The 11,266-nt window shown below is 39.8% G+C and overlaps 1 non-coding gene across 1 annotated transcript; it reads right to left on the bottom strand.

Annotated features, from left to right (window-relative positions):
- Positions 1-366: 366 nt before the first annotated feature.
- LOC114504350 lies at positions 367-471 on the bottom strand. The gene has a single exon (XR_003685132.1). It is a non-coding gene; the product is annotated as a U6 spliceosomal RNA (small nuclear RNA).
- Positions 472-11,266: the final 10,795 nt, after the last annotated feature.

Here is an 11,266-nt window from a genome sequence, read left to right as displayed (position 1 = left end):
CCAGATAGCAAGCTTTGGTGATTTTCATCAAGCTGTATCTGTAGAAAACTCAGGGAGCTGAGTTCAGGTGACCTGGCATAGTTTCCTAACTTTATTTTTTTTATTTTTAATTAGTTTACTTTCAATATTATTTTGTACTGCTTTTAGGTGTACAGCATAGTGGCTAGACAATCCAATACTTTACAAAGTGTCCCCCGAGCCCCGATATTTCCAGTTCTCCTCTGGACCGTGCAGTGTACAGCAGTATTATTGTCTGTACTCCCTGTGCTGTACTTTACGTCCCCGTGACTATCTTGTAACAGTCTGGTATACGTCTATCTTGTAATACTATCTTGTTACACTATCTTGTAATCTGTACTTCTTAATAAAAATACAAAATGCTTCAAGAATTTGTGTGTCATTCTTACACAGGAGCCATGCTAATCTTCTCCGTTATCATTACAATCTTAGTATATGTGCTGCCAAAGTGACCAGAAGGTCTCTATCTTAATAGATGAGGAAAGTGTGATTCAAAGAGGCATTTAAGGAAAATAATGTGAAAAGCATGGTAGGAGAGGTGGACTGAGGCTAAGTGCAAATGATATTATGTGCCGTGCAGGGGTCAGTGATGGAAAGGCATAGAATGAATTCAAATAGGTGGGTGACATGCTCAGACTTTAGAACTATCACTTTGCTGGTATAGGATGGACCCTGCACTCCAGCCACATGTATTAGCAGTTCCCTGGTGCCTGTGCTCTCACATCCCCTTGCCTCTATAAATCTTTCCCTTGAGTAGGAATGGCCTCTCTTCCTTGTTCACCAGGCTCATTCCTCCTGCAAGTATCCATACAGCACAGCTCCCTGGTTGAAGACTCCCAGGCAGTCAATCTCTATTTCCTTTGTGCTCTCCCAGTAGCCACCTGAATACAAAGATTGTTGGTGCATCTGATATTTCCATTAGACTGGGAGTTCCTTAAAAACAGGGACTGGGTCTTAGTTATATTTTTGAATTGAGAGTGCCTAGCATGGCTCCCGTACACGTATACTAGGTACTCAGAAAGTGCTGGTCACTACATATCAGCAACATCATAAAAGGGATAAAACGTTGCCTTCTTGCCTCCTTGCTCTGTCTCTTGCGCACCTGGTATTGCCGCCTCAGTCTGTCCTCAGTTGCCTTTGGGGTGTCCAGAGTCCTTTATTTAAGCATGCCACTGAAGCCTGTTCCCAACCCTCTCAAGGTCTGGAACTGTCCCTTTCCACTGCCCCTCAAGACACGCTTGTTGTTTTCCAAGTACTAACGCTGGTCACTGGCAAAACTAATTCATGGTCCATGGTAAATAATGCAGTTTTCCTTTGAGAGATAGTTCTTAAAATCCCAAGGAAGGAACAGCTAATGGTTGAATTTCAGGCACAGAGGCTGCCCAGCAGAGGCAGAAAAGGGAGGTGTTTCTCAGTTACAGTGTAAGCCGCTGATCCCTAAAATCACATTCTGTAGGCAGCTGTCGACACGATCTACATGGGAACATATCAGAACCAGAAACAAATTTTCAGTTCATAGAAGCATGGTTATTTCAGCACTGCTCCAACATATATATTTTTAAATGTAAATATGAGGTTTCCCTTCTCTTTGTTTAATTTTTCTTAAATTTATTAGGGTGACATTGGTTAATAAAATTATATAGGTTTCAGGTGTATAATTCTATAATACATCATCTGTGTATTGTACTGTGTGTTCACCACCCTGAATCAAGTCTCCTTCCATCACCATTTATCCCCCTTTTACTCTCTTCTACCTCCTCCCATACCCTTTTCCCCTGGTAATCACCATACTGTTGTCTGTATCTGAGGTGTTTTTTTCTTTGCTTAATTCCTTCACCTTATTCACCTAACCTGCCCAGTCACCTTCCCCTCTGACAGCTGTCAATCTGTTCTCTGCATGAGTTTGCTTCTATTTTGTTAGTTTGTTTTGTTCATTAGATTCTACATATAAATGAAATCATATCATACTTGTCTTTCTCTGACTGGCTTATTTCACTTAGCATAATACTCTCCAGGTCCATCCATGCTGTCATGAAAGATGAGATTTCCTTCTTTTTTTACAGCAGAGTAGTATTCCATTGTGTAAACATACCAGTGGTTTTTTTTATCTTCTCACCTATTGATGGGCACTTGGTCTGCTTCCAAATCTTAGCTATTGTAAATAATTCTGCAGTGAACATAGGGGTGCATATATTTTTTTAATAAGTGTTTTGGGTTTCTTCAGAAATTCCCAGAAGTGGAATTGCTGGGTCATAAGGCAGTTCTATTTTTAATTTTTTTGAGGTAACCCTATGCTGCTTTCCACAGTGGCTGCACCAGTCTGCAGTCCCACCAATAGTGCACGAGGGTTCCCTTTTCTCTACATCCTGGCCAACACTTGTTTGTTGACTTACTGATGGTTGCTATTCTGACGGTTGTGAGATAATATCTCATTGTGGTTTTAATTTGCATCTCTCTGATGATTAGTGATGTCGAGCATCTTTTCATATGTCTATTAGCCATCTGTATGTCCTTTTTGGAGAAGTGTCTATTCAGGTCATTTGCCCATTTTTTAATTGGATTATTTCTTTTTTTGGTGTTGAGTTTTATAAGTTTTTTAATAAATGTTGGATATTACTTCCTATCGATGCATCATTGGTGAATATGTTCTCCCATTCAGTGGGTTGCCTTTTGATTTTGTGGATGGTTTCCTTTGCTGTGCAAAAGCTCTTTAGTTTGCTGTGCTCCCATTTGTTTTTCACCCCCTTGGCTTCCCTTGACATGATTTATAAAAAAATATTCCTGTGAGAATTGTTCAAGATCTTACTGCCTATGTTTTTCTTCTAGAATTTTTATGGTGTGAGTCTAACATTTAAGTTTTTAATCAAAATAACTTTAACTTCATTGATTTTTTTTGTGCTGAAAGGCTATTTATTATCCTCTCACAAAACAATTAATTGCACGCATCCACATGGGGGAGTCTCAACAACATAATGAGTCAAAAAAAGTCACAGGAGAATGTATCCGCTCTGATTCCATTTATTTAAGGTTCAGAACAATCAAAATAAAATCACACGTGGCTTATGGATGCATTCATTGGTAGCTAAGCCATGCAAAAAAGCAAAGAAATGTTTAGCACAAAATTCAGGCAAGTAACTACATCCATGAAAGAAGCAGGGACAGAAGGAAGGCTTGGCTTCTCAGATAAAGTAATATCCTATTTTTTTTTTAGCTAGACAATGGGTATTCATTATTATCCTTGAAACTATACATATGTTCTCTTTAAAATGTATGACACATTTCATAACAACAAATGAAAATCAAGCACTCTAAAAAACTATACAAAGAAAATAATAACCCCAAACCCACCACCCAGAGTTAACTATTAACCATCAAGACATTTTTCTTTTTACATGTGTACACACACACACAACTCATATTCCATAAATACTATTTGTGGCCTGCTTTTTTTAATAATACACCACATGTAGTGTTGTGAAATGAACTTTATGACATATAATTGAGTGTTAAAAACACCGTGAGCTTACCAAGAACTCACACAAAGAGGAACATTCTCACCTAACGTGATTAAATATATTTCCCTCAGATCTCCAGAATTCACATGACAGGAGAATTTTCGACGTTCCAAACAAATTTCCAGAGAATGCCACACAAAACTGACTGACCTTTCCTAAGAAAGTAAACCTAGCTATACAGCATTTCTTTAATCCACAGTCAAAGCCAGACTTTTTCCGCTTGTAAGCTAAATTATTCTTTACAGTAAAACGAATGTGCCAAAAATGATATCCATCTTTCTCAACACAGAAAAAAAAATAACCATACTACATCACAGCCTATAAAATATTGAAAATGGAGGGGTGGCTCTCTCACTTCTGACATTCATGTCATGTGCGAGACATGGACATACGGCATTAAGTTCTATTCTGTTAATAGCAGAATTATTTTCATTGAAGACCCCAAATTATGTCTCAATCACGACAACATTTATGAATCCTAATTGCCTGTTACAACTATGTTAGTAAACCATTGTTCCAAAATGACGTGCCTTCTGGACCAAATTATTCCCATGTACAAACTATTTGCTAGCCAGGGCCTCCGTAAATATTTCCTATGAACTTGAATTTTTCAATACGGCAAGCCACAACTGGTAACCATACACTTCACACTCATGGCTTTCTATAAATGTTTTAGTTTGAAATAATAAATGCTTTTAAAAATACCTCCACTTTGATAGGAAAACCCTATTCACCTCACAGCTCATTCCCACTTTTTAGTAATTTTTCTCTCATCAAGTTGACTCAAATTGAAAACATATCACCAAGAACTGAGAGCCACATAACAGCCTGACAGAGGTTCCAGAATTGGGGGTGAGGGGCCAATGAGGGGGACCTGAGAATTTGTGGAGAAAGGGGTTTTTCTTATCAAAATATGGTCGGGAGTTTGGAAATGTGCTCACAAAAATACTTTTGGCTGAAGCGATTCTGTGAGGCTCCAACCGTCCCCAAACCATGCTATTGTCAGTCTGAAAGATTATAAGACTCCACACCTACAATTCAAGTTTCTCATTTCCTCCAACGTAAATGAAATTGAATTTCTGTAGGTATAGCTGTTTCAAAGCATTTTCCCTTTTTAAGTAAATGCCATGTGCACACTTACTCCCAATTCATTACAGCTTGTCATTCACAAAGCAGGGGGTGCCCAGGGCAACAGTAACAGGCAGGCTGTAGGGGATATTCTGTGAACATTGAGATCAGGGTGAGTAAAAATGTCTCACTGAAACCAAGAAAACTCTATTGAGGAAGTAGAAATGGAACAAATTCACTGGACAAAGGTGAGGAGTGTGATATTTAGATGACACTCTTATCTCTATACTGTTGTTTGCATGAGTCTTTGTCAAATGACACATCATCTAGAAAAATGCAAGAGAGTGCGTCAAATCCATTTTTATTTTTATTTTTTTTAAAGATTTTATTTATTTATTTTTAGAGAGGGAAGGGAGGGAGGGAGAGAGAGAGAGAGAGAGAAAGAGAGAGAGAGAGAGAAACATCAATGTGAGGTTGCTGGGGGTTCTGGCCTGCAACCCAAGAATGTACCCTGGCTGGGAATCGAACCTGGGACACTTTGGTTCTCAGCCCGCACTTAATCCACTGAGCTACGCCAGCCAGGGCTGAAATCCATTTTTTAAAATTTTCCTGCTCAGATACAAAAAATAAATGCCTATGTGTATGTGGTGTTTCACATACTTCTCTTCTACTTCATGGTCTCACAAGATGCATACCACAGTGAGCTGAGTATTAATAACGTATCTGCAGACAAAAGAGAAGATCGAGAGTCAGGTGGAACAGCTGCACAAAGAGAAGGAGCATGCTTGACTCGTGAAGACTTTGAAGGCTTCAGCCTCGGGCAGCTAACGCGGGTACGTGAGGTGCCGGCTCGAGAAGGACTGGGGCAGTCGTTCTGCCTCTCTGGCCTAGGAAAACATTTTGTTACTATGGTCATACCAGTTGTTTTAACCTTAGGATTGTTTTGCCCGTTAAATTTCTTTTGCATTTTATCTGTGGAAATAATGAGTGCCAGCTTCTTCCAACAGAAAATGTTGCAAGATGTTGCAGAAAATCAACATTTTTCTGCAGAAACATTTGAAAGCACATGCTTAAGAACATACTGCTGCTGGTGGAAGAGGGTAACAGGACATAAATGGTGACAAAAGGAGACTTGACCTTGGGTGGTGAACACAATACAATATACAGAAGATGTGTTATAGAATTGTACACTTGAAACTACATAATTTTATAAACCAATGTCACCCCAATAAATTCCATAAAAAATTTTAAAAACAGTATGTAACAGGGTGACATTCCAACTGATTCTTGTTAAATTTTTGTGTATATATATATATATATGTGTGTATATGTTTGTATATCTAGAATTTTAAGTATTCTTTCATTACATTATATCTGATCACAATGTCAGAAGAATTCCTTTCACTTATTTAGAGGACTTCAGAGCTATGGGAGGTAGTAGGGTGTGGTATAGTCAGTGGAACATGGAAATAACCATCCACAGCCTCTACTACTATGTTGTTACTAAGTGACTTAGTAACTTACTTGAACTTTTGGGGTCTTATTTGTAAAACAAAGACTCCAGATCAAATGATTTTAAGAGAGGGAAAAAAACCATGCTGCTTTTAACTGGTTTCTTTCCCACTTTCCACTTCATCCTAACACTATATTATTGGACAAACATCCCTAAAATTCTCCCTTTGTTCCTTTGCTCATGCACTCAAAACCTTCAGTGCCTTCCCAGTGCCTATAGAGTACAGCCAATGGTCTTCCTCTGCTATTCTTGGCTTCCGTAATATGGCCCAGTGTCTTTTTTTCTCTTGTATGAGTCCCCTCACTAGATCAAAGCAGGTTTTTCACTGCCCCCCACACATGCAGTTTTCCTTCTCCACACACTTCTCAAGTTGTGCTCCCTCCCTTTATTGAGCTACAGCTGTGCTGTAGTAACAAACAACCCTCCAAATCGTAGTGAATAACAACAGCAAATACTTATTTTTCATTCATGTCACATGTAGGTTTTTAACGAGCTTCAGCCCTGCTGCAGGTTCCGACTCCCCTCGACGTGTCACTTCATTCTGGAATCCATGCGGGAGAAGCTGCCGCTGTCTGGGAGGTGCGGTGGTCCTGGCAGAGAGCAGAAGCGAAGCATGCAGTCACATTTAAATCTTCTTCTCTGATGTGCCCTGTGTCAGGATGCACTCATATTTCATTGGCCAAATAAGTCACATGGAAAAGCCCAACATTAACTAACCAAGAAAATACACTTCCCTTGAAAGCAGGCACAACGAATCACACTGCAACTAGCAGGAGCATATGATCTTGTTAGAGAGAAGAAAGGGGGTTAATAATTGCAAACAAAAACAAAACCTACCCTACCACCTGAATGATCTACCCCACACTATCCTACTCAGAGGTCTGACCTTCATTCGAGCCTTGGTTCAAGGCCCACTGCGTATCCCTAGCACCACCTGGTCTTCCTGGAGCACCGCTCATCAGCATCACACATTTGGCGCTCAGCTTATGCACATATGCACATATATAACAAGTTATCATACGGTCTTGCCTGTCTTGTACACCCAACCAGGCCATGACCTGCCTGAGGATAAGATTTAATTTTATACTCTTTGGTAACTTCAATGATTGGATAAGGTATGTTCCTACGTAATCATTTATCGTTGAAGGAGATGTGTAACAGATAACATTTTTCTGTTTGGGAAACAAGTTTCATCCCCAAAGAAGAATAGACTTAGTCCCAAGGAGTATTGTTGCCCAATTTAATGTTTTCTCTCCATCATTTACAACATTATCATAGTAAATGTGTGGAGGCAGAGCATGTTTGCACACAAACATGTGGGACCCTACTGCTTATTAAATAAAGCACGTGGTATGACGAAGTACAGCTATGCCTTGGGCTCCACACTGGCTCTGCCATGGTGCTGGGTGAAAGCAGCAAACTGGAAAAATAGAAATACAATGATTTATTTTCATGGGAAGTAGCTGTGCTAAAATGAGAATTGTGAGATATCTTGATATTTTAAAATACTTTTCCTTCAATTCCTACAATATTTATAATCCAAAATCAGTCAGAAGTAACATAATTCAGTAGGATTTTACCCCCCAAGATTCCTTACAACAAACCAGCAGGAGGCATGGCCCCACTTACTCAAGGTGCTATCCCTACTAATTTTATTTGTACTGTTTGGCTGCCTTTCTCCCAGCTAATCAGTACACAGGAATTCTTCCTGAATGTTTCATATTCATTTTCCTGAATCGCAAAGCAATGCCTTTCATACTTCTTCGTCGGCTCTTTTATTTTTAAAATCATCACTCAAGCACAAGTCCAACGTCAGGAGGTGACTTCTGTCACGTGAGATAGAGTATCTCCATTCAACAGCCGATCGGAATCTCCCAGCACCTCCTCAGGCACACCTTCCTCGGGACCACATCTATTCTCACATTCCTGCTCTGCTCTTTTCCCTTATTTGAAGTTATGCTCATGACTCTGAGCAATGCAATCATTGCCTCTCCCACCCACAAATAGAATCCATTAAGTAAAAATTCATTCCAAACTCATCTTAGGGTAGTGAGGAAGACTGGGTAAACCCCGAAAGGTCTAGAGGTTGAATTTCATTTGGAAAACTACCCAGAAGTTCAACTGCTTATCCAGCCCTTATCCTAACTATGAGAGTGGCCTAGGGATGTGCTGACAGGAAGGAATTAAGGTCCACCAGGCACCAGTGAAAACCAGTTGTGGAGCCCATTGCTGCCTCTGAGAAGGAGGGAAGAGAGTGAGAGACGATGTTGAGGGAGTAACTGGTCAGGAAACCTCTGAGGCTCCCAGAGCCTCAGAGAAGAATTATTCAGCTATGTTTCAAACTGGGGAGACCTAGTGTACCTACTAAGAAAATTTGCTTCTGACAAATAAATCATTTATAAGTAAAGTGATGTTGAGAGTCCTTTCCTAAAAATAACTTATTTTCTAACTTGAAGACAAAAAAAACTTTGGAAGGTAGTGAAGAACAATTGATTTCCTTGGACTTAAAGAGTGATGCTTGGAAATGAAGAAAATTACAGTTGGAAAAAGAAATAGGCAAAGGGGCCTTTATTTTAAAACCCTAAAGATGCCTACCAGGTACTAAGGCTATAAGGGTATGGAGTGAAAAGAATTCATTAATTTAAACACAACAGTGGAAACAAAGGGTTATTTGAATTTTTGAATCAATATGTCTGGCACCTTGATCTGAGCTTCAGTAAAAATAGAGTTGCTCAGATCGGTGTTTGATTGAACCAGGGCAATACAGAAATTTGAGGAATTAAGCCTTGAATAGAGCATAGAAATAGAAAATTCCTTTAAGATGTCTGCCAAACCACTTCTTCCTCCCCAGAGGTTCATTTAAATCTTTAAGAGAGAAAATAGCGTTTCTGTTTTTTAGTACATCAATGGGCAGGGGGCAGGGGGAGCTATATCCTACCTCATTGTTAATCACACTCATCAATGCTGGTAAATTGTTTTTCACATGTGACCCGAAGGAAAAAAAATTAAAGGATGCTCTGGCTCATCCCTCACGATGACTGACATGCTATCTCTGGGACCTAATCCCATTCAGTGGCCTTTCTGTGGAGTCCAAAAGGGTGTATAAAGCACTAAAGATAAGCTAAGGCCTTCCATATGTGTCCTTGCTCTTCCTGAAGACTGTTTTCTCCTAGCAGGAGGAAAAAAAGGCTCTATTTCAACAGGCACATATCTTTTCAAATCTCCAAAAAATCTGGATAATAAGATTCTCTTCAGACCAATGCTGGCCATCTTGTTGATTTAGTGCACTAAGAAAGAACAAAAAAAGAAAGGAAGTTTGATTACCTAAAAAAGAAACTTACATTTTTATGTGTGTGCTTTTCTAGGATTTACTTACACTAAACACATCAATGAATACCCAGATCCCCCAGGAAAAAGGAAAAAAAGAGAAGTTCTGAATTTTCTTTGAATGTAAAGTACCACATAATGTGATGCCTACTTACATTATAAAATTGTCCATGGGCAATTGTCCATGTTACATCCTCAGGGTGTTTTTTTTATCGTGTGTAGAATAGGCGGGGGTCTGTCTTTCTGGTCTCCTTCTGATAAACAACTAGGTATCTGGGGAGATGTGATCTCTCCTGAAGCCGCTAGGAAACAATATCAGGTAGATGATGGAAAACTCATTTTCTTCTGAACTCACATAAAAATTCTTGTCATCAAGAATTACAGAACCAGAAGAACCCAAGAAGTTACCTGGAAGGAAAGAAGAGAAGAACAAGTAGAAACAGAGTAGTATAACATGGAGAGAAATAAGTTAACAACACATATTTCAGAAAGAGGAACAGCTTCAGTGCAAGCTGTGCCAGGGCACCCAGGCCATGGAAGGAGCAGCTCAGTGGCGGCCCCACCAGGTGCACTGCTTCAGTCTAATGGATCCACAGCCTGGGCTCTGGAGTCTCATGGCCTGCATTCTCACACTGGCCCCACCATTTATTACTTTTATGACCTTGAGCAAATTTTTTGACTTCTAATGTCTCAATTTCCCCATATGAAAAATGAAACTAAACATAATAGCAAATCTCATAAAATTGTTGGAAAGACTAAATTGCATAAAGCATACAAAAGGTTTATCCTAGTGCATGAAAGATATTTAAGCACCCAATAAATGTAAGCCAGTATAGCATTTCTGTTCATCCCCTCCCGAAGTCATCATCTTCTTCTTCATTTACCAGGGAGGGAACAGAGTTAAGAAGGAAATGTTACATGTTCAGTTTCACACTGTCAGCATTCCAGACGGTATCTGTGTCCCTAAAATCTCTGGCTCCAAATTCAAAACCTTTTCCCAGTGCCACACTGCTCCTGCACCCTCCCAAGACACCCACTTGAAGAATGTTGACTTAGGTCAGTGCAAATAGTTAATCAGTGGCATTTGTCTAAATAGCTAGAATTCTAAAGGCCTGAAAGAATGAATAGTCTTATCAGACTACACCACTTTTAACACTAGAAAGTGATATTCTTTGACTATCTACAGTTGATCCCTAGCATTCAAAAACTCCTTAGAAGACCAATGTCTTTACTGTGTGTGTAAGATCCTGCTGAAATAGTAGTTCTTAAGTTTCACTGAGTCTTAGGACCCGTTGCAGAATCTGACCAAAGAAAAGAACACTTTCCCCAGAAAAAGAAAATACACATAAACATGCTCACACAATACATGTATGGTTTCAGTGGGTCTGGACACTTGGGGAAGTCTGTGAAATCCAGGTTAAAAATCTCCATTCTAACGTGCCTGGAGGTCTGGAACGAGGCTCCATTACAGAGATGCTTTTTTTCTATCTAGCTATCATCTCTCCGCTTTGTGTGGCTTTGTTTCTGTTAGATTTCTTTCCCTTCTTCCGGGATCCCCTCCCCCTTTTCCTATCTTTTACCTCTCTTCATCTTCCTTTCTCAATTCTCCACCCCCTCCCTACCTTGGCGATCAGACAAAGCCACTATCACGGTTCCCCCTCCCTTCCCCTCCCTCCCCTCTGTATCCTTCCTGACCAGCTGATTCCGGAGAGGAATTCGATAACTTATCAATAGGCCTAGGTTGCTCCATAGGAATATTGGCCAGCCTAGGAAACAGTCTTTCTTTGAAGGATAGCAGATCAGAATTTCTGACTCCATCAGGGAG

This window comes from Phyllostomus discolor, chromosome 8, assembly GCF_004126475.2.
Source record: "Phyllostomus discolor isolate MPI-MPIP mPhyDis1 chromosome 8, mPhyDis1.pri.v3, whole genome shotgun sequence".
Taxonomy (NCBI): Eukaryota; Metazoa; Chordata; class Mammalia; order Chiroptera; family Phyllostomidae; genus Phyllostomus; species Phyllostomus discolor.
This window is presented reverse-complemented; position numbering and strand designations above follow the sequence as displayed.